Here is a 21020-nt window from a genome sequence, read left to right on the forward strand (position 1 = left end):
AGATGCAAATCAAAACGATAATGAGGTACCATCTCACACCTGTCATAATGGCTATCATCAACAAATCAAAAAACGACAAGTGTTGGCAAGGATGCGGAGAAAAAGGAACCCTCATGCACTGCTGGTGGGAATGCAGACTGGTGCAGCCACTGTGGAGAACCATATGGAGTGTCCTCAAATAATTAAAAATGGAACTCCCATTTGACCCAGTAATCCCACTTCTAGTACTATATCCCAAGAAACCAGAAACACCAATCAGAAAGGATATATGCACCCCTATGTTCATTGCAGCACAATTTACAATAGCTAAGATTTGGCAACAGCCCAAGTGCCCATCAGCAGATGAGGAGATTAAAAAACAGTGGTACATCTACACAATGGAATACTATGTTGCTGTAAAAAGGAAGGATCTCCTACCATTTGCAACAGCATGGATGGGCCTGGAGAGCATTATGCTAAGCGAAATAAGTCATTCAGAGAAAGACAAATATCACATGATCTCACTCATTTGTGGATTATAATGAACAACATAAACTGATTAACAAAAACAGATCCAGAGATAGAGAAGCATTGATCAGACTATCTAACCTCAGAGGGAAGGTAAAGGATGGTGGAGGTAAGGGGAGAGATCAACCAAAGGACTTGTATGCATGCATATAAGCCTAACCAATGAACACAGACACCAGAGGGGTGAGGGCATGAGTCGGGGGAGGGTGGTGGGGCAATGGGGGGATAAGGACACATATGTAATACCTTAATCAATAAAGAAAGAGAAAAAAATGAAAGAAACTTGTTAAACAATCTGGAAATACCAAAAAAAAAAGAAACAAAGAAGACCTCTCTCTTAAAATAATTAAAATAAAAAATGAAAGCAGAGAAGTAACCATTGACATCACAGAAATACAAAGGATTATAAGAAATACTATGAACAACTATATGCCAACAAGGTGGAAAATGTGGATGAAATAGACAAATTCCTAGAAAAATACAATTTCCCAAAACCAAATTAGGAAGAATCAGAAAACCTGAATTGACAAATAACAATTGATGAAATTGAAGCATTAATTTTAAAAATCCCAGCAAACAAAAGCCCTGGTCCGGATGGCTTCAGAGAGGAGTTTTCAAACATTCAACTAAGAACTAACACTTATCCTCCTAAAACTATTCCAAAAAATCCAAGAGCAAGAAACACTTCCAAGCTTCTTTTATGAGGCCAGCATTATCCTAATTCTAAAATCAGATAAAGAAAATACAAAGAAAGAGAATCACTGGCCAACATCCCTGATGAACATAGAGGAAAAATACCTGACAAAAGATTAGCAAATCAGATCCAGTAATATATTAAAAAAGATCATATACCAAGACCAAGTGGGATTTATTTCAGGGATGCAAGGCTGGCACAATATTCAGAAATCGATAAGTCTGATACATCATATACATAAACAAATTGAAAGACAAAAATCACATGATCATATCAATAGACACAAAAAAGGCATTTGAAAAACCCAATACCTATTTTTTAACATATATTTATTTATTTCAGAGAAGAAGGGAGAGGAAATAAGAGAAATGGAAACAACAAAAATGAGAGAGAATCATTGATGAGCTGCCTCCTGCACGCCCCTTACTGGGGATTGATCCTGAAACCTGGGCATGTGCCCTTGACTGGAATCAAACCTGGGACTCTTCATTCTGAGGGCCAAATATTTATTCACTGAGCCAAATCAGCTAGGGCCCAACATCTATTTTTGATAAAAATACTTTCAGCAAAGTGAGAAAAGAGGTGTCAGAGCTCAACATAATAAAGATCATATATGACAAACCTATAGCCAACATCATACTCAATGGGCAAAAACTGAAATAATTTCCTCTAAGAACAGGAAACAAGACAGGGAAGTCCATTTTCACCACTCTTATTCAACATAGTACTGGAAGTCCTAGCCATAATGATATGACAAAAAGAAAACATAAAAGGCATCCAAATTGGAAAGAAGGAAGTGAAACTCTCATTATTCACAGACGACATGATATTATACATAGAAAACCCTAAAGAATCCACAAAATTCTGCTAGATTTAATAAAGGAATTTGGCAATGTAGCAGGATACAAAATTAACACCCATAAATCGATGGCATTTTTATACACCAATAATGAATTCTCAGAAAGAGAAACTAAACTAACAATCCCATTTACTATAGCAACCAAAAAATTAAGATACCTAGGAATAAACTAAACCAAGGCGGTAAAAGACTTGTATGTGGAAAACTTACAATAAATGGTGTTGGGAAAATTGGACAAAAAATGGACATTGAAAATAAAAGATAGAAAAGATATAAACAAGTGGAAGAATATAATGTGTTCAATGATTGGTAGAATTAATATCATTAAAATGTCCATACTAGCCAAACCAATCTATAGATTCAATGCAATCCCTATTAAATCACCAAGGGCAAATTCCAAATATCTAGAACAAATACCCCCAAAATTTATATGGAACAAACAAACAAACAAAAATCTGAATAGCTACAGCAATTTTGAGAAAGAAGGACATAGTTGTAGGGATCACAATTCCAGATATCAAATTATACTACAAATCTATTGTACTCAAAACAGCCTGGTACTAGCACAAAAATAGACTTATAGATCAATGGAACAGAATAGACCCCAAAAATTGACCCACGCCATTATGTTCAATTAATATTTGACAAAGGAGGATGGAACCTAAAATGGAGTCAAGACAGTCACTTCAATAAATGGTGCTGGGAAAATTGGACAGATACATGCAAAAAATGAAACAAGACCACCAACTTACACCAAACACAGGAATAAACTCAAAATGGATAAAAGGCTTATGTAAGTTGTGAAACTAACAATTCTAGAAGAAACTATAGGCAGCAAAATCTCAGACATCTCTCATAGCAATTTTTACAGATACATCACTTGGGTCAAAGGAAACTAAGGAGAAAACAAACAAATGGGAATACATAAACATAAAAAGGATGTGCACAGCAAAAGAAACCATCAACAATATGAAAAGGGAGCCCACTGGACTGGAGAACGTATTTGGCAATGATGTCTCTGATAAAGAGATAATATCCAAAATATATAAGGAACTCATGCAACTTAACAAAAGGAAGACAATCCAATTAAAAATGGGCAAAGGACTTATTTAGACACTTCTCCAAAGTGGGCATACAGAAGGCCCAGAGACATATGAAAAAATGCTCATCAGAGAGATGTAAATTAAAACGACAATGAGGTATCACCTCAAACCTATCAGTATGGCTATATTCAACAAATGACAAGTGCTGGCAAGGATGTGGAGAAAAGGGGACCCTAGTATACTGCTGGTAGGAATGCAGACTGGTATAGCCACTGTGGAAAACAATATGGAGTTTCCTCAAAAAATTAAAAATGGAATTCCCATTTGATCCAGTGATTCCACTTCTAGGAATATATCCTAAGAAACCTGGAACACCAATCAGAAAGAATGTATGCTCCCCTATGTTCATAGCAGCACAATTTACAATAGCTCAGATCTGGAAACAGTTCAAGTGCCCATCTGTAGATGAGTGGATAACAAAGCTTTGGTACATTTACACCATGGAATACTATACAGCAACAAAAAGAAGGATCTCTTATACTTTGAGACAGCATGGAGGGACCTAGAGTGTATTATTTTAAGTGAAATAAGCCAATCAGAGAAATACAAGTATCACATGATTTCACTCATATGTGGAATCTAATGAATAAAATAAATTGTTGAACAAAATTGATCCAGAGACATAGAATCATGTAACAGACTGTCAAATCTCAGAGGGAAGTTGGGAAGCATAGAGAAGAGATTAACCAAAGAACTTCTATGCATATATGTATTACCCATGGACAAAAACAGAAGGGTGGTGGAGGCCTAGGATGAGGGATAGGGATGGTCTGTAAGAGGTCAGTGGAAGAAAAAAGGGGACATTATGTAATACTTTCAACAATAAAAATTTTTTAAATCTTCACAATATCAGTAAACAACCAAAAGATCCACTGAATAAAATAAATATAAAATTTTTATCAGCTGTGTACAGAATTCCAGCAGAGTCACGGGTAGAATGTCATTTTATCTGCTGTCCCTGAGCAGTAACAAGAAGAGTTCTCAGGGAACAATAGGACTTCAGGTAAGAGCAATAACTATCTCTAAAATCTTTGGATACTTACAGTAAGAGCAACTGGCCTTTTAGTCTTTCACTAGAGGCCCGATGCATGAAATTCGTGCAAGAGTAGGCCTTCCTACCCCAGGCTGCTGGCACCGGCTTCGCTCCGGCACACAGGACCTGGGCTTCCCTCGCAGCCCTGGCTTCATCTGGAAGGACATCCAGTCTAATTAGCATATTACGCTTTTATTATTATAGATTGGGTATCACTGATTCCAGAAGAGTAGTGAGTCAACCTGTGAAGATAACTCAGTTATAATTAGAAAGAGATGTAATGGGGGTTAGGGTGCAAGTATTATTTCTTCCAAAGAGAGGCTAACTTTCAGATATCTCACACACACCCTCCATGATTTATGGAATTTTTTAAATTTATTTTTTGTTTAAAGTATTACAAATAGTAGTGCATATGTCTCCTTTTTTCCCGTTGACCTCCCCGCTGCCTCCCCTAACCCTGAGCACATGCCCTCACCCCTCTGCCCCAGTGTCGGTATCCATTGGTTATGCTTATATGCATGCATGCAAGATGTTCGGTTGATCTCTTACCTGCCCCCAAACCCTCCCCTGCCTTCCCGCTATAGTTTGACAGTCTGTTCAATGCTTCTTTGTCTCTGTATCTATTTATGTTCATTAGTTTATGATGTTCTTTATATTCCACAAAGGAGTGAGAGCATGTGATATTTATCTTTCTCCGACTGGCTTATTTCGATTAGCATAATGCTCTCCAGTTCCATCCATGATGTTGCAAATGGTAAGAATTCCTTTGTTTTCACAACAGCATAGTATTCCATTGTGTAGATGCACCAGTTTTCTAATCTACTCATCTGCTGATGGGCACTTAGACTGTTTCCAAATCTTAGCTATTTTAAATTGTGCTGCTATGAACATAGGGGTGCATATATCCTTTCTGATTGATGTTTCTGGTTTCTTGGGATATAGTCCTAGAAGTGGGATTAGTGGGTCTAATGGGAGTTCCATTTTTAATTTTTTTAGGAAACTCCATACTGTTCTCCACAGTGGCTGCACCAGTCTGCATTCCTACCAGCAGTGCATGAGGGTTCCTTTTTCTCCGCATCATCACCAACACTTGTTGTTTGTTGATTTGTTGGTGATAGCTATTCTGACAGGTGTGAAATGGTACCTCATTGTTGTTTTGATTTGCATCTCTCAGATGATTAGTGACTTTGAGCATGTTTTCATATGTCTCTTGGTCTTCTGTATGTCCTCTGTTGAGAAGTGTCTATTTAGGTCCTTTGCCCATTTTTTTGATTGGATTGTTTACCTTCCTTTTGTTAAGTTGCATGAGATCACTGTAAATTTTAGAGATTAAGCCCTTATCGGGGATAACATTGGCAAATATGTTCTCCCATGCAGTGGGCTGTCTTGTTGATGGTTTCTTTTGCTGTGCAGAAGCTTATTTTGATGTAGTCCTATTGGTTTATTTTCTCCTTAGTTTCCATTGCCCTAGGAGTTGTATCGCTAAAGATATTGCTTTGACAAATGTCCGCTGTTTTGCTGCCTGTGGAGTCTTGTAAGATTTTTATGTTTTCCCATCTTACGTTTAAGTACTTTATCCATTTTGAGTTTATTTTTGTGTATGGTGTAAGTTGGTGGTCTAGTTTCAAAGGATGTAGTAGTTCACCGGGGAGGAGCCGGAGCCCAGGCTGGATGCCTTGCTGCTCCCGCTCATTCTGGCCCCACTGCGCCTGCAGCCACCACCACTTGGTAGTACTGCCATGGAAGCTGGAGAGCCTCGAACTGCCACAGCCAGGCTGGCCAGCTGTGAGCCCCGCTTCTGGCGCCTGTTTGTCAGCTGAGCAGTGCTTCCTCTGTAGGAGCACACTGACCACCAGGGGGAAGCTCCTGTGTTAAGCATCTGCCCCTTGGTGGTTGCTAAGCATCATAGTGACTGGTCGTTCAGTCATTTGGTTGTTGGATCACTTAGGCTTATATACAGTATATGTATATATAGATTATTGACTGTATTCCCAATGCTGTACTTTAGTTATTTATTTTTTGAAATTTAAAGAAAAATTTTATTGAAGATCTGAAAAACAATTTCTAAAAGATTGGCTTTTCCAGAAAACCGCAGCTACACAATGCGTTGTGTCTATCGTGGGAAAACGTGCATGAGACACAAATACAAAAACCATAAACAAACCACCATCCTCAGCAATCTGAGCAAAGATACAGGCCCAAGGAACCATGTGGACTTGCAAAGAAGCTCTTTACTGTCAGCACCAGTTTAAAAAAAAAAAAAAAGGAGTACAAACGGATGGATGGGGTCGGTTATATACACGGAGTGAACCTTTGGCACTAGGAGTCAGCATTTTGTCATAGAGCATCAACACATATTATAAAAGTGCTTAGTGTCAAAGGAGGAGAACCACCAGCATTAAAAGCAGCTTTGTCAACTAGGCATAGAAGACTCTAGAGTATGTCTCTCTATTGTCCATCGATACACTGGTAGCAACTTCAAAATGAAAAAGAGAAAAGGAAAAGAAAAAAGGAGCTGGAACCCCTTTTATTTTCTCTGTTTAAAATCCAACAGAAAACAAACATCGATTCTGTTATACACTAACATTTCCAAAGTACAGCATTTGTACAAGAGGACTAAGAACAGAAAGCGTTGCCGAGATCCCAACACGAGGGAAGCGCGAGCCTCACACAGCTTTCCAGTGGTACTCGGGAGGGGCCACTTCGTAGTAGCTGGCATTGAACAAAGTCGCGGAGTTCTTTGCCAGGTACTTGAGGAAATCGTCCAGGTAATTCAGTAACAAGGCCAGGCTCTTCTCGTCCAGAGGCGTATAGGCCAGCATGGCGCTGATGCATACAAATAGTCTCAGTAGATGCGGCGCTCTGTACACCTGGGACATGGGCACGTCAGGGTGGTCTGCAAGGATTTCATCATACTGCGGCCTCTCAAACTTGTAGAGCAGCTGAGTGCCCAACATGACGTTGAAGTACTCCTTGATCCCGGCCACCACTTCATTCACAGCATACTCCTTATTATCCGTGTTCCCAGGAGATTTCTTGTAATTTGCATAATCCTCCAGGATAGAATCCACATTCTTCTTGGCAGGAAGATAAAAGAGCTGTTTCTGGCGGGTAATTAAGTCCCAGTCATCAACAAGCCATGGTTTTAGCTCTTCAGGCAGGAATCTTTACTTTGACTTCAACTCTGTTTATGAATGTTTCCTCGTTTTCCACAGTCGGATCCACTCGCGCTCTCTTTGCTGAGGGGTCTAGCTGGTGCTGCCACCGTCTCCATTCCCAGGTGTTTTCTGTTTGTTCTTTTTTGTTTTCACTTCCAAGTTCTTCTGCTGCAGTCCCGATATCTTCTTCCCTGGAGCTGCCCCTCTCATCTTCCCCTCTGCATACTGCTCCTGATTGGCTTTTTTTTTTTTTTTTTTTTTGCATTTGCGGGAAGTTTTATTTTTTTTTATTTTTTTTCAATTTTTTTATTAAGGTATTATATGTGTACATATCTTACCATTGCCCCCCCACACCCCACTCCCATATATGCCCCCACGCCCCAGAGTTTTGCATCCATTGGTTATGCTTATATGCATGCATACAAGTCCTTTGATTGATCTCTTATTTTTGAAGTTTGCGCTGTTTCTGCAGATTGATGTCCATGTATTTGAGCACTCTGCTCTCCGGGACCCATTCATCCCAATTTTTATTCCAACCACTGTAATGTATAAAGTATTTCACTTGTTTGTCCTTTATGGCAACCTTTACACACTTTGCTTCATAGAGAAGAGGCCCGTGAAAGCACAGCACTCACTCACCCTCCTGGAATTTAGGCTTTGGGTCTTGCTTCAGCACCATTTATAGGGATTCACCACCTCCGCTGCCTCCTCCTCCTTCTCGCACCACCCCGACTACAGCCCCCACTCACCACCCCACCCAGCTGTGCATCAGACTCCTAGGGCAGCACCTAGCCTCTACATCCCAGGTGCGATTTGCCGGTGCCCAAACACCTCACAGAGCCGGGAGTGCGCAGCCGCATTGCCAACCGCCACCCTCCCCACCCCCCACCCCCACGCTCTGCCCCAATGCTGTACTTTAAATCCCCATGACTATCCTGTAACTACCAATTTGTATTACTTTTTTAAATAAATCTTTATTGTTCAGATTATTACAATTGTTCCTCTTTTTTCCCCCATAGCTCCCCTCCACCCGCTTCCCACCCCACCCTCTGCCCTTACACCCCCACACACACTGTCCTCATCCAAAGGTGTACGATTTTTTTTCCAGTCTATTCCCACATCCCCCACACCCCTTTCTCCCGGTCCCCCGAGAATTGTCAGTACACTCCCTTTCTATGCCCCTGATTCTATTATATTCACCAGTTTATTCTGTTCATCAGATTTTTTTAAATTCACTTGCTTTTTAGATTCACTTGTTGATAGATATGTATTTGTTATTCATAATTTTTATCTTTACCTTTTTCTTCTTCTTCCTCTACTTAAAGAATACCCTTCAGTATTTCATATAATACTGGTTTGGTGATGATGACTTTAGCTTTTTCTTATCTGTGAAGCTCTTTATCTGCCCTTCAATTCTGAATGATAGCTTTGCTGGGTAGAGTAATCTTGGTTGTAGGTTCTTGCTATTCATCACTTTGAATATTTCTTGCCACTCCCGTCTGGCCTACATAGTTTCTGTTGAGAAATCAGCTGACATTCATATGGATGCTCCCTTGTAGGTAACTAACTGTTTTTCTCTTGCTGCTTGTAAGATTCTCTCTTTGTCTTTTGCCCTTGGCATTTTAATTATGATGTGTCTTGGTGTGGTCCTCTTTGGATTCCTTTTCTTTGGGGTTCTCTGCACTTCCTGGACTTGTAAATCTATTTCTTTCACCAGGTGGGGGAAGTTTTCTGTCATTATTTCTTCAAATAAGTTTTCAGTATTTTGATCTCTCTCTTCTTCTGGCACCCCCATAATTCTGATGTTGGTACACTTGAAGTTGTCCCAGAGGCTCCTTACACTATCTTCATATTTTTGGATTCTTTTTTCCTTTTGCTTTTCCAGTTGAGTGTTTTTTGCTTCTTTGTAATTTCAAATCTTTGGCTTGATTCTTGCGATCCTCTAGTCTGCTGTTAGATCTCTGTATAATATTTTTTTATTTCAGTCAGTGTATGCTTAATTTCTAGTTGGTCCTTTTTCATATCCTCGAGGGTCTTGCTAAATTTATTGGCCTTTTCTAGAAAATTCTTGAAAAACCTTATAACTGTGGTTTTGAACTCTATATCCAGTTGTTTGCTTTCCTCCATTTCTTTCATTTGTGATCTGTTTCTTTGTCTCTGCATTTTGGATGTTTCCCTGAGTTGATAGAGTGGCTTTGTGTGCTATGTGTCCTATAGGGCCCAGTGGCTCAGCCTCCCCCATTACCTGAGTTTGACACTCTTGGTGCACCCCTTTGTGGGCTGTGTGCACAGTCTTGCTGTAGTTAAGCCTTGATTGTTGTTGGTATCACTGGGAGGAATTGACCTCCAGGCCAATTGGTTGTGAGGATCAGCTGTGTCTACGCTGGGAGAACTTTTGTGCTGGAGACACCCTTATGAGACAAGGCTTGCAAAAGCTTCTGTGCTCAGCTTGGATGGGGCAGAGTCTCAGGGTGGAGCAGACAGCATTGGTTTCCCATCAGCCCTGCCCTAATAGGCCCCTGTGTCTCAGTGTCTTGTGGTAATCGCTGTAAGCACCTCTGAGAGAAAGCCACCTTCAAGTTCCACCCACTGCCAGACAGTCCAGTTTCTCCCCAAATGAGTCTGGGTTCCCAGAGTCTCGCCCAGAACTGGAGTTCAGTGCAGTCAGGAGCTTTTGTCTCCCTCCCGCTTGAGAAAGCCAGCTGCGTACTCAGTTGCCTGCCCTCTCTGCAAGCGCACCTCAGTACCTCTGCCTCCTGCAGCTCCTCTGAGTCTCAGTGTGCTTTTCTCTTTCCTGATAGTCCAGTTTCACCCCATATGAGTCTGGGTCCCCAGAGTCTCTCCCAGAACTGGAGTTCAGTGCAGTCAGGAGCTTTTGTCTCCCTCCCGCTTGAGAAAGCCAGCCGGGCATTCAGTTGCCAGTCCTCTCCGCTCCTGCGTCTCAGTACCTCTGCCTCCTGCACCTCCTGAGTCTCAGTGTGCTTTTCTCTTTCCTTCTAGTTGTAGAATTTCCACTCAGCCAGCCTTCCTGTGGTTCTGGATGATGTCCGTTTTGTCTTTTAGTTGTAGTGTTGAAATTGTTGTGCGAGGCAGCAGTTTAGGTATTTACCTATGCCACCATCTTGGTTTCTCCTCCCAATTAGTATTTCTTAATACCTTCACCTTTTTCAGCCATCTCCCAAAACCCCCTCCCAACTGGCAACTGTCAAAATGTTCTCTGTGTCTATGAGTCTGTTTCTATTCTGTTTGTTTGTTTATCTTGTTTTACAAACTCAACTAGAGGCCCGGTGCACAAAATTCATGCATAGGTAGGGTCCCAAGGCCTGGCCAACAATCAGCCGATTGGGGTCTTCCTTCCCCCGGCTGCCGACTGCCAGCTGAGGCCTTCCCTTCCCTGGCTGCTGGCCGGGGCCTTCCTTGGTTCTGCACCATCCCCTAGTAGTCAGCGCATGTCATAGCAAGCAGTCGAACTCCCAGGGGGACAATTTGCATATTATCCTTTTATTATATTAGATTGTTAATAGAAATGAGATCACTGTAAATTTTGGAGATTAAGCCCTTATTTATTGCCATTTTATTGTTTATATTTTTATCCTTTTATTTTTCATCTTAAAGAATATCCTTTAACATTTCATATAACACTGGTTTGGTCATGATGAAATGCTTTAGCTTTTTCTTGTCCTGAAAGCTATCTGTCCTTTGATTCCAAATTATAGCATTACTGGTTAAAGTAATCTTAGTTGTACATCTTTGCTTTTCATCGCTTTATTTCTATCTGCCCTGTAATGTTTCTATTGAGAAATCCCACCTGCCCTGCAATGTTTCTGTTGAGAAATCAGCTAACAGTGTAATGGGAGTTCCTTGGTAGGTAACTAACTGCTTTTCTCTTGTTGCTTTTAAGATTCTCTCTCTGTCTTCAAACTTTGGCATTTTAAGTATGATGTGTCTTGGTGTGGGTCTCTTTGGGTTCTTCTTGTTTGGGAGTCTCTGTGCTTCCTGGACTTGTATGTTTATTTCCTTTGCCAGGTTAGGAAAGCTTTCTGTAATTATTTTTCAAATAGGTTTTCAATTTCTTTCTCTCTCTCTTCTCCTTCCAGAACCCCATGATGCAAATGTTGGTACAGTTAAAGTTGTTCCAGAAACTCCTTACATATACTCATTTTTCCTTTGCTGTTCTAATTTGGTGTTTTTTCCTTCCTATATTCCAAATCATTGATTTGATTCTCAGCTTCATCTACTCTACTGTTGATTCTCTGTAAACTATTCTTCATTTCGGTTAGTATATCCTTCATTTTTATACTGTTGAAGTTCTCACTAAGTTCATTGAGCATTCTTATAACCAATGTTTTGAACTCTGCATCTAGTAGATTGCTGTTTCCATTTTGTTTAGTTCTTTTTCTGAAGTTTTGCTCTGTTCTTTCATTTGTGACATGTTTCTTTGTCTCCTCATTTTGGCACCCTCCCTCTATTTGTTTCTATGTATTAAGTAGAGCTGCTATGTCTCCTAGACTCAGTGGAGAGGCCTTGTATAGTAAGTGTTCTGTAGGACCCAGTGGTACAACCTCATCAATTACTTAAGGTGTGTCCCCTATATACCTTCCTTTTATAGTTTAACTTTGATTGCTGTTGGCACATCAATGGAGGGATTTACCTCCAGGCTGACTACCTACAAGGAATGACTGTGACCACCAACCTCCAACCACCATGGAGTATCAGCTGAATACGGACCCACCCCATAGAGCAGGACTTAGTTCAGAGGGTCTCTGGTACCTGCTGAGTCTGGCCCTTGAGTGTGTCACTTGTGGAGGTGGTTGAGTGGTGATGCTTCTATGTGGTATTAAGCTGTTCACTGGCTCTGGGGTATCCCAAGAGGTGCAGGTAAAGGTCATCTGCCACCTCTGTTCTGCCTGGGGCCACCTGGCATGAGCTAGAAAGCCATCTGCAGATGGCTGGACTTGGAAGTGCCCAGGTGAGTCCAAGCTTCGAACCAAGGCCAGCTGCTGTCAGTGCCAGGGCTGGATTCACTTAGAAAGAGATATTGGGGACATTCAGGCCAGATACTGCTTGTTTAAGAGATTTTAGGAAAATCTCTGTGGTGCTTTTATTTTTAAAGCTACAATACACCAGGAATTTAATTGTATGTAAGGTTTTAGATATGGATCACATTTACATTTTTAAGTAGACATTCAAGTATTCTAGTACTAGAAACTGGGGGGGGGGGGGGCGGGTAACAATCTTTTTCCACTGCTTTACAATGCACTATTGTTAAAGATCAAATGATCATACATGCATGGGTGTTTGTTTCTGCTATCTTTTTTCATCTATACATGTCCATCCATACATTCTTTTCTTTTTTTAATTGAATTTATTGGGGTGACATTGGTTAATAAAACCATACAGGTCTGCAGTGTACAACTGTATAATACATCCTCTGCATAATGCATCGTGTGTGCACCACCCAAAGTAGAGTCTCTTTATGCCATCATTTATCCCCCTTTGCTTTCTTCCACATCCACCCACCCTTCTTTCCCTCTGGTAATTACCATAATGTTGTTTGTGTCTATAAGGGATTTTTTTTTGCTTAATCTCTTCACCCCTTTCTCCTTTCCCTCCAAACTCCTCCCCTCGATAGTAGTCAGTTTGTTCTCTATCTATGAGTCTGTTTCTATTTTGTTTGTTAGTTTCTTTTGTTCATTAGATTCCAAATATGAGTGAAATCACATGATAATTGGCTTTTTCCAACTGGCTTGTTTTACTTAGCATAATTATCTCCAGGTCCATCCATGCTGTTGCCAAAGATAATATTTCTTTCTTTTTTTCTGACGGAGTAGTATTTCATTTAGTAAATGTACCACCATTTTTTTATCCACTCATCTACTGATGGGCACATGGGCTACTTCCAAATCTTGACTAGTAAATTATGTTGAAATGAACATATGGGTACATATATTCTTTCAAAATGGAGTTTCAGGTTTCTTGGGATATATTCCCAGAAATGAAATAGTTAGGTCATAAGGCAATTACATTTTTAATTTTTTGAGATTAACTCCATACTGCTTTCCACAGTGGCTGCACCAATCTGCATTCCCACCAACAGTGTACGAGAGTTCCTTTTTCTCCACATCCTTACTAGCACTTATGATTTATGGATTTATTGATGATAACCATTATGACATGTGTGAGGTGATATCTCATTGTTGTTTTTATTTGCATTTATCTGATGATTATTGATGTCAAACATCTTTTCATATGTATATGAATAAATTTAAATTCAATAAAGCTAAATAAAATAGAAATCCAGGAAACAATGATCACAGGATTAAGAGTAGCTGAATCTGGGTAATGGAATGGTGGGAGAAAAGTATATGGTTAAATATCAAGTTTATTTTAAGATCTACCTTTTATTTTTGTGTGTTGGGTTTGTGCATGCTTATTACATTATATAAAACTAGAGGCCCGGTGCACAAAATTCATGCATTCAAGGGAGGTCCCTCAGCCCAGCCTGTGGCCTCTCACAGTCTGGGAGCCCTCAAGGGATGTCCGACTGATGGCTTAGGCCTGCTCCCCACTGCTAAGCCATCAGTCAGACATTCTTAGCACTGTTGCGGAGATGGGAGAGGCTCCCGCCACCACCGCTGCACTCACCATCCATGAGCCCAGCTTCTGGATGAGCTATGCTTCCCCTGTGGGAGTGCACTTACTACCAGGGGGCAACTCCTGTGTTGAGCATCTGTCCCTGGTGGTCAGTGAACATCATAGCAACCGGTTGTTCTGCCATCGGGCTGAAACCGGCTCTCCAACATCTCCCAAGGGGTCCCAGATTGCAAGAGGGCACAGGCCAGGCTGAGGGACCCCACTGGTGCACAATCAGGGCCAGGAAGGGATGCAGGAGGTTGGCCTGCCAGGGAGGGACTATGGGAGGGTTCTAGGGCATGTCCAACCTGTCTCATTCGGCCAGACCCCAGCAGCAAGCTAACCTACTGGTCAGAGTGTCTGCTCCCTGGTGGTCAGTGCACATCATAGTGAGCAGTTGAACAACCTTAGCATATCATTAGCATATTACGTTTTGATTGGTTGAACGGCCGACCAGATGACCAGACACTTAGCATATTAGGCTTTTATTATATAGGATGATTTACTAAATAAATGGCTCAAAGTAGTCCATGTATGAGACCAATGGAAAAAAATAGGTCATAGAAAATGTTTATGATGAAGCCAATTGTGTGCTGCTGAGATCCAAAATTTTTAAAAATAATTTAGAAATCAGGGTGAAAAACTGTTTGGTGTTCACTTAAAAATGTATGAGGGTATACAAAATTCTTTTAAATGTTATACAAGCAAAATGTTTAAAGATGACTGATCTAGAAAACATTTTTCCACCTTCCTATCTAATAAAAGAGTAATATGCAAATTGACCATCACTCCAACACACAAGATGGCTGCCCCCATGTGGTCAAAGATGGCTGCCCCCATGTGGACACAAGATGGCTGCCACAAGATGGCCAGCAGGGGAGGGCAGTTGGGAGGGTCCAGGCCTGCAAGGGAGGGCAGTTGGGGGCAATCAAGCCTGCAGGGGAGGGCAATTAGGGGTGACCAGGCTGGCAGAGGAGGGAAGTTGGGGGTGACCGGGCCTGCAGGAAAGGGCAGTTCAGGGGGGGACCCAGGCATGCAGGGGAGAGCAGTTGTGGGGTACCATGCCTGCAGGGGAGGGCAGTTAGGGGTGACAAGGCCTGCAGGGGAAGGCAGTTAAGGGTGACCAGGCCTGCAGGGGAGGGCAATTAGGGGCAATCAGGCTGGCAGGAGAGTGGTTAGGGGGTGATCAGGCTGGCAGGCAGAAGCGGTTAGGGGCAATCAGGAAGGCAGGCAGGTGAGCAGTTGGAAGCCAGCAATTCTGGATTGTGATTGGCTTAAACGGGCAGTCAGACATCCATTGAGGGGTCCCAGATTGGAGAGAGTACAGGCTGGGCTGAGGGACACCCCCCCCCCCCCGTGCACAAATTTTGTGCACAGAGCCTCTAGTAGATTAATAAAATGAATTGTTTTAAATGACATAAAATCTATATTATAAAAACCCAGTGGCCCTAATGCCATAACGACCAAAGACCAGTGCGGGTGGGTGGGGTTGTGCATGTGGGTGGGCAGGGCCACATGATTTTGCATGCTGGGCTTCTAGTTAAAATATAATATGTCTGCTTATTCTCATTTCTACTAATCTATTAATCTATAAAGAAACTTAAACTAGCTCTCCTCCTGCCACCCAAGAATCTGAAAAGAAGGAAGAATAAGGGGAAAGAGGTGCCCTGCTGTCATAAAGAAGCAGGAGGTCAAGAAGGTAGTAAATCTCTTGTTTGAGAAAAGGCCCAAGAATTTTGGCATTGAGCAGGATGTTCAGCCCAAAAAGTACCTCACCTGCTTTGTCAAATGACCCTACTACATTTGGCAGCAATTCTATATAAACATCTGCAAGTGTCTCCTTCCATTAACCAGTTCACCCAGTCCTTGGACCACCAAACAGCTACTCAACTGGTTAAGCTGGCACACAAGTACAGATCAGAGACAGAGCAAGAAAAGAAGCAGAGATTGTTGGCCTGGGCTGAGAAGAAAGCTGCTAGCAAGAGTGATGTACCCACCAAGAGGCCACCAGTCCTTTGAGTAAGTGTTAACACTGTAACCGCCTTCGTGGAGGACAAGAAGGCCTATCTGGTAATGATTCACATAATGTGGATTCCACTGAGCTGGCTGTCCTCCTGCCTGCCCTGTGCTATAAGATGGGGGTTCCTTATTGCATTATCAAGGGGAAGGCCAGCTTGGTACATCTAGTCCACAGGAAGACCTGCATCACTGTCACCTTCACACAGGCTACTTGGAAGACAAAAGAGCTCTGGCTAAGCTGGTGGAAGCTATATGGACCAATTACAACAACAAATATGATGAGATCTGCTGCCACTGGGGAGGCAATGTCCTGGATCAAAAGTCAGTGGCTCATATTGCCAAGTTGGAAAAGTCAAAGGTTAAACAACTGGCCAGAAAACTGGGCTAAGTGTACATTGTTGAGTTTTCTGTACATAAAAGTAATAAAAATTATTCTTCAAATAAACAAAACAAAAAAAGAAACCTAAACTAGAACCATATTTTCAAAACTATCCTATCTAATCTAATAAGAGAATAATATGCAAACTGACCATCACTCCAACACACAAGATGGCTGCCCTCATGGGGACACAATATGGCCACCACAGGATGGCCAGCAGGGGAGGGCAGTTGGGAGGGATCAGGCCTGCAGGGGAGGGCAGTTGTAGGCAATCAGGCTAGCAGGGGAGGGCAGTTGGGAGGGACCAGGCCTGCAAGGGAGGGCAGTTGGGGGCAATCAAGCCTGCAGGGGAGGGCAGTTAGGGGTGACCAGGCCTATAGGAGGAGGAAAGTTGGGGGCGACCGGGCCTGCAGGGAAGGGCAGTTGGGGGGGACCCAGGCCTGCAGGCGAGGGCAGTTAGGGGTGACCAGGCCTGCAGGGGTGGGCAGTTAGGGGCAATCAGGCTGGCAGGGGAGCAGTTAGGCATCAATCAGGCTGGCAGGGGAGTGGTTAGGGGTTGATCAGGCTGGCAGACAGAGGCGGTTAGGGGCAATCAGGCAGGCAGGAAGGCAAGCATTTGGGAGCCAGCAGTCCTGGATTGTGAGAGGGATGTCTGGCTGCCCGTTTAGGCCCTACCAGGATCGGGCTTAAATGGGCAGTCGGACATCCCTCGAGGGGTCCCAGGTTGGAGAGGGTGCAGGCTGGGCTGAGGGACACACACCCCCGTGCACGAATTTTGTGCACCAGGCCTCTAGTATTTTAAAACATTAGTTTGTTTGGAGTACTGTTGATAAGTAATGCACAGGCACACATGCAAATATACACAACTTCCACAATATAGGGTAGAGCAAAAGTACATTTGCAGTTGCAAGTCTGCAAAACAGAGTTTATTCTTGTGTTATTATTTATTAATCATTGTATTTTCCATATGAACAACCATAAACATACTTTTGCCTGACCTTGTAGTTATGCTGACATTTGGAAAGACTATATACCATGTTTATCTATTGGAAATATGTAATACAATATACCGTACTTTCCGGCGTATAAGACAACTGGGCATATAAGATTTTCCTGGGTTAAAAAGTTGTTTTATACGCCGGAAAATACGGTATATTGGACTATATTGATGGGATTAGATATAATGGATTAGATATATTGGACTACCATATTTTCCGGCATATGAGACGACTTTTTAACCCAGGAAAATCTTATACACCCAGTCGTCTTATACACCGGAAAATATGGTAGTGTATTAAAACTCTGAAAAGTCCTACAGTGACTTTAAGTGAATACATGTGGAGACATATTTTTTAACTTTGCTTAATCTCCTGTGTCTTAGACTTATTTGGTCATAGAAAATATATATAATTTTGGCAGCAGTATCGTATTAGCATTCATTGTTCTGAGGGACACCAGTTTAGGTAACACTAGTCTACTGGTCTAGCATAGTATATTATTAGTGAACCCATACTGACATTTAGTAGTCTCCATTTTCATTTCAAAATACTTTTAAATACATTTAGAATCTTCGTTAGAATTCCCTTGTATCATTCAAATAAATAACATGTGTTCTCCCATCATCAGTTTTCTTTTATTCTTCTTATTAAGAGTACCAATAATTATCAATTTAATTTAATAATATCCTCACTACTCTAAGAAGTTGTTCTCTCATGCCTCATAGAGCCTGAGAATTAGGATAAAAGTACCATGTGTGGTAACAAGTAAGGTCACTTTCTACAATAAAGCATATGAATGCTACTTTTATAAAAAAGCAGACTGCATAAAAGAACAATTCTATTTTTAGACAATAAGAATGCAAATAAATACTTTTGGAGTGGTTATTATATGCCAAGCATGTGTACAATCTATATGCACATTATTTCATCTAAATATTCATAACAAGCCTGTGAAATAGCTTTCATTGCCCTATTTGTCAGAAGACAAAATTAAGGCACAGTGTTTAAGTAATTTGCTCATGGTCATGCAGAGAAGCGATATTTCAAAAGTAAGTTTATTTAATTATATTCTTAACCACTATGCTATACTGCCGCCCTGAGGACAAAGACCGTATTTCACTTATATCTTAATACTTCAGAATGCCTAGCATAGCAGTTGCTCAAAAAATATTTGCTGAATGAATTAATGAATAAATAAATAAATACATAAATTTCTGCTAGGAACTTTCATGCATTCAAAGAATCTGCCTGGTCTAGGAAAATATTTCCATCAGTCTTGGAACTTCAAGTCTCATTTATTAATGTTGTTCTACCCCACTGGTCTATAGCAGTCTGTCTAAATATCATTAATGACTTTAAAAATTAATTATTAAAATTATAGAAACTAAGCCAAAAGGAGATTTTAAAAACAGCTTAATAGATGTTTGCATATCCTTATGTGTGGGGTCTTCATAAACAAGTGCATCAGTGTAATGAACAAAGATTTCTTAAAGGTTTGTTTCTTATTTTCCACTACTGAGACTCTATTATTTTACTAAAGAGTGATCACTTTACATATTATTAAGTTTTGTGATAGTGTTTGCATAATTTAACTTATAAATTATATAGCAATTATTTATAAATTTTCAAGGCCTCTCAGTTCATTGTTTTAATTGAATACCTAATAAATCACTAGGGATTCACCATCTGATAAAAACAAACAAAACTAAGTAAATAATTCTAATGTGAGATAGTGACAAAATGCAACAAAGAGGACAAAAGTAAGATGCTACAGGAAAATATTAAGACAAGGTGGACCTGAAAAGATTTAATGGGCAAATACCACATGTGAGGCATGGTGCACATTATGAAAGAGACAGAAATGCATTAACACAAGACTCCTACACTTAAGAAGTTCATAGATTTGTAGGAATGACTGACAAGAAAGAAAAATTATGGAAGTGACTAAGGAGTATTATAGAAAACTGCATTTAAAATAGTGTGGGAGAACAGTAAAAAAAAAAAAAAACTAACTAAATCTGCTTGGATGAAATGTGCAAGACTTGTGGAGCAATTACTTTTTTTCTTTTAAAATACTTCTTATTTATATTGTTTTAGATAACATAATATATTCAAGTGCTTCAAAATTAAAGCAATAACCAAGGTTTATAATCAGAAGTTCCATTTATATCCCTTCTCCATCTGCACCTCTCTCCCCTATATCCTGCAACTAGTGCTTTTATTAATTTTTGTGAATACTTCCAGTGTTTTTATATGTAAATAAAGAAAATGATGATATATGCCATTATCACTTCCATCCTTTATTCAAAAGGTATTACACTATAGATATTCTTCTTTTTCTAACTCTCTTTCACTTATTTATATATCCCAGAGATATTCCCATATCGGTATATACAGAGAGGATCCCCATTGTTTTTTATTATTATTTTGTTGTTGTTGTTATTAATCCTCACCTGAAAATATTTTTCCATTGATTTTTGCGAGAGGGTGCAGGCTGAGCTGAGTAACGCCCCCCCCTCCCACCCCCTGGGCACACATTTTGTGCACCGGGCCTCTAGTCTAGTGGAAGAGAGAGGGAAAGACAGAGAGAAACATCAATGTGAGAGAAACACATCAGGCAGGCAGGCAGAGGCAGTTAGGGGCTATCAGGCAGGCAGGCAGAGGCAGTTAGGGGTGATCAGGCAGGCAGATGTGTGGTTGGGGCAATCAGGAAGGCAGGCAGATTGGTTAGGGGCAATCAGGAAGGCAGGCAAGCAGTTAGGGCATCAGGCAGGCAAGTGGTTAGGGGCAGTCAGGCAGACAGGTGAGCATTTAGGGTGGATCAGGCAGGCAGCAGAGTGGTTAGGGGAGATCAGGCAGGCAGGCCAGTGGTTAGGAGCCAGCAGTCCCAGATTGCAAGAGGGATGTTGGACTGCCGGTTTAGGCCTGATCCCACAGGGGTCCCAGATTGCGAGAAGGTGCAGGCTGGGCTGAGGGACCCACCCCCCTCCATGCACAAATTTTGTGCACCAGGCCTTTAGTCTATATATATAAAAGCCTAAGCAACTGAACAACCAAACAACCAGTCGACCGGTCACTATGATGTGCACTGAACTTGGACAGATGAAAAAAGAAACAGGCAACTGAGTCTATGAAAGATCGCATGCAGGTGGGGCTGAGCTGCAGTTCGCATTGGGAAGCTGGGCCATTGGCCCAAATTTCGTTGCTCCCCAGGCACTGCTCCGGACTGAGGGATGGAGGGAGGGAAAAAAGAGACCACAAACTCCGTCCCTGGCTCCTGCAAATAACATTTAGTTTTGCCCAGCATATTTAGTTTTATCAAGACATGTGATTCATAAAAAGTAACTTGCTCTTGATAAATCCAAACTTTACTAAATTAATGTAGAATTCTTCAAATAGTTCCTGTGAGCATACTTATCAGTTGTCATTTTATATACTTATTGTAATATTTGAAATAATTTCAGAAATGTATCATAATTTGGGTACAGAATGTACAATGGCCTTGAAGCAGTGTGACAAGACTGTAATGAGCAAGGGTTTGAGTGACTTGAGATGAGGTGCAGAGAAAGAGGCTGATGCCAAACAATGCAGGGCTTTCTAGGGCCATAAGGATTTTGGTTTTTATCCTGAGAACAAT

The 21020-nt window shown here is 41.2% G+C and overlaps 2 pseudogenes across 2 annotated transcripts; one reads left to right on the forward strand and one right to left on the reverse strand.

The window, feature by feature from the left end:
- Nucleotides 1-6862: 6862 nt before the first annotated feature.
- LOC307095947 (mortality factor 4-like protein 1) lies at nucleotides 6863-7593 on the reverse strand (annotated as a pseudogene). The gene has a single exon. The product of its transcript is annotated as a mortality factor 4-like protein 1 (transcript).
- A 4465-nt stretch (nucleotides 7594-12058) lies between these two features.
- LOC307095275 (large ribosomal subunit protein eL8-like) lies at nucleotides 12059-16394 on the forward strand (annotated as a pseudogene). The gene is made up of 2 exons: nucleotides 12059-12161; nucleotides 15628-16394. The product of its transcript is annotated as a large ribosomal subunit protein eL8-like (transcript).
- The last annotated feature ends 4626 nt before the right edge of the window (nucleotides 16395-21020 follow it).

This window comes from Cnephaeus nilssonii (assembly GCF_951640355.1).
Source record: "Cnephaeus nilssonii genome assembly, chromosome: X".
NCBI classification, from domain to species: Eukaryota; Metazoa; Chordata; class Mammalia; order Chiroptera; family Vespertilionidae; genus Cnephaeus; species Cnephaeus nilssonii.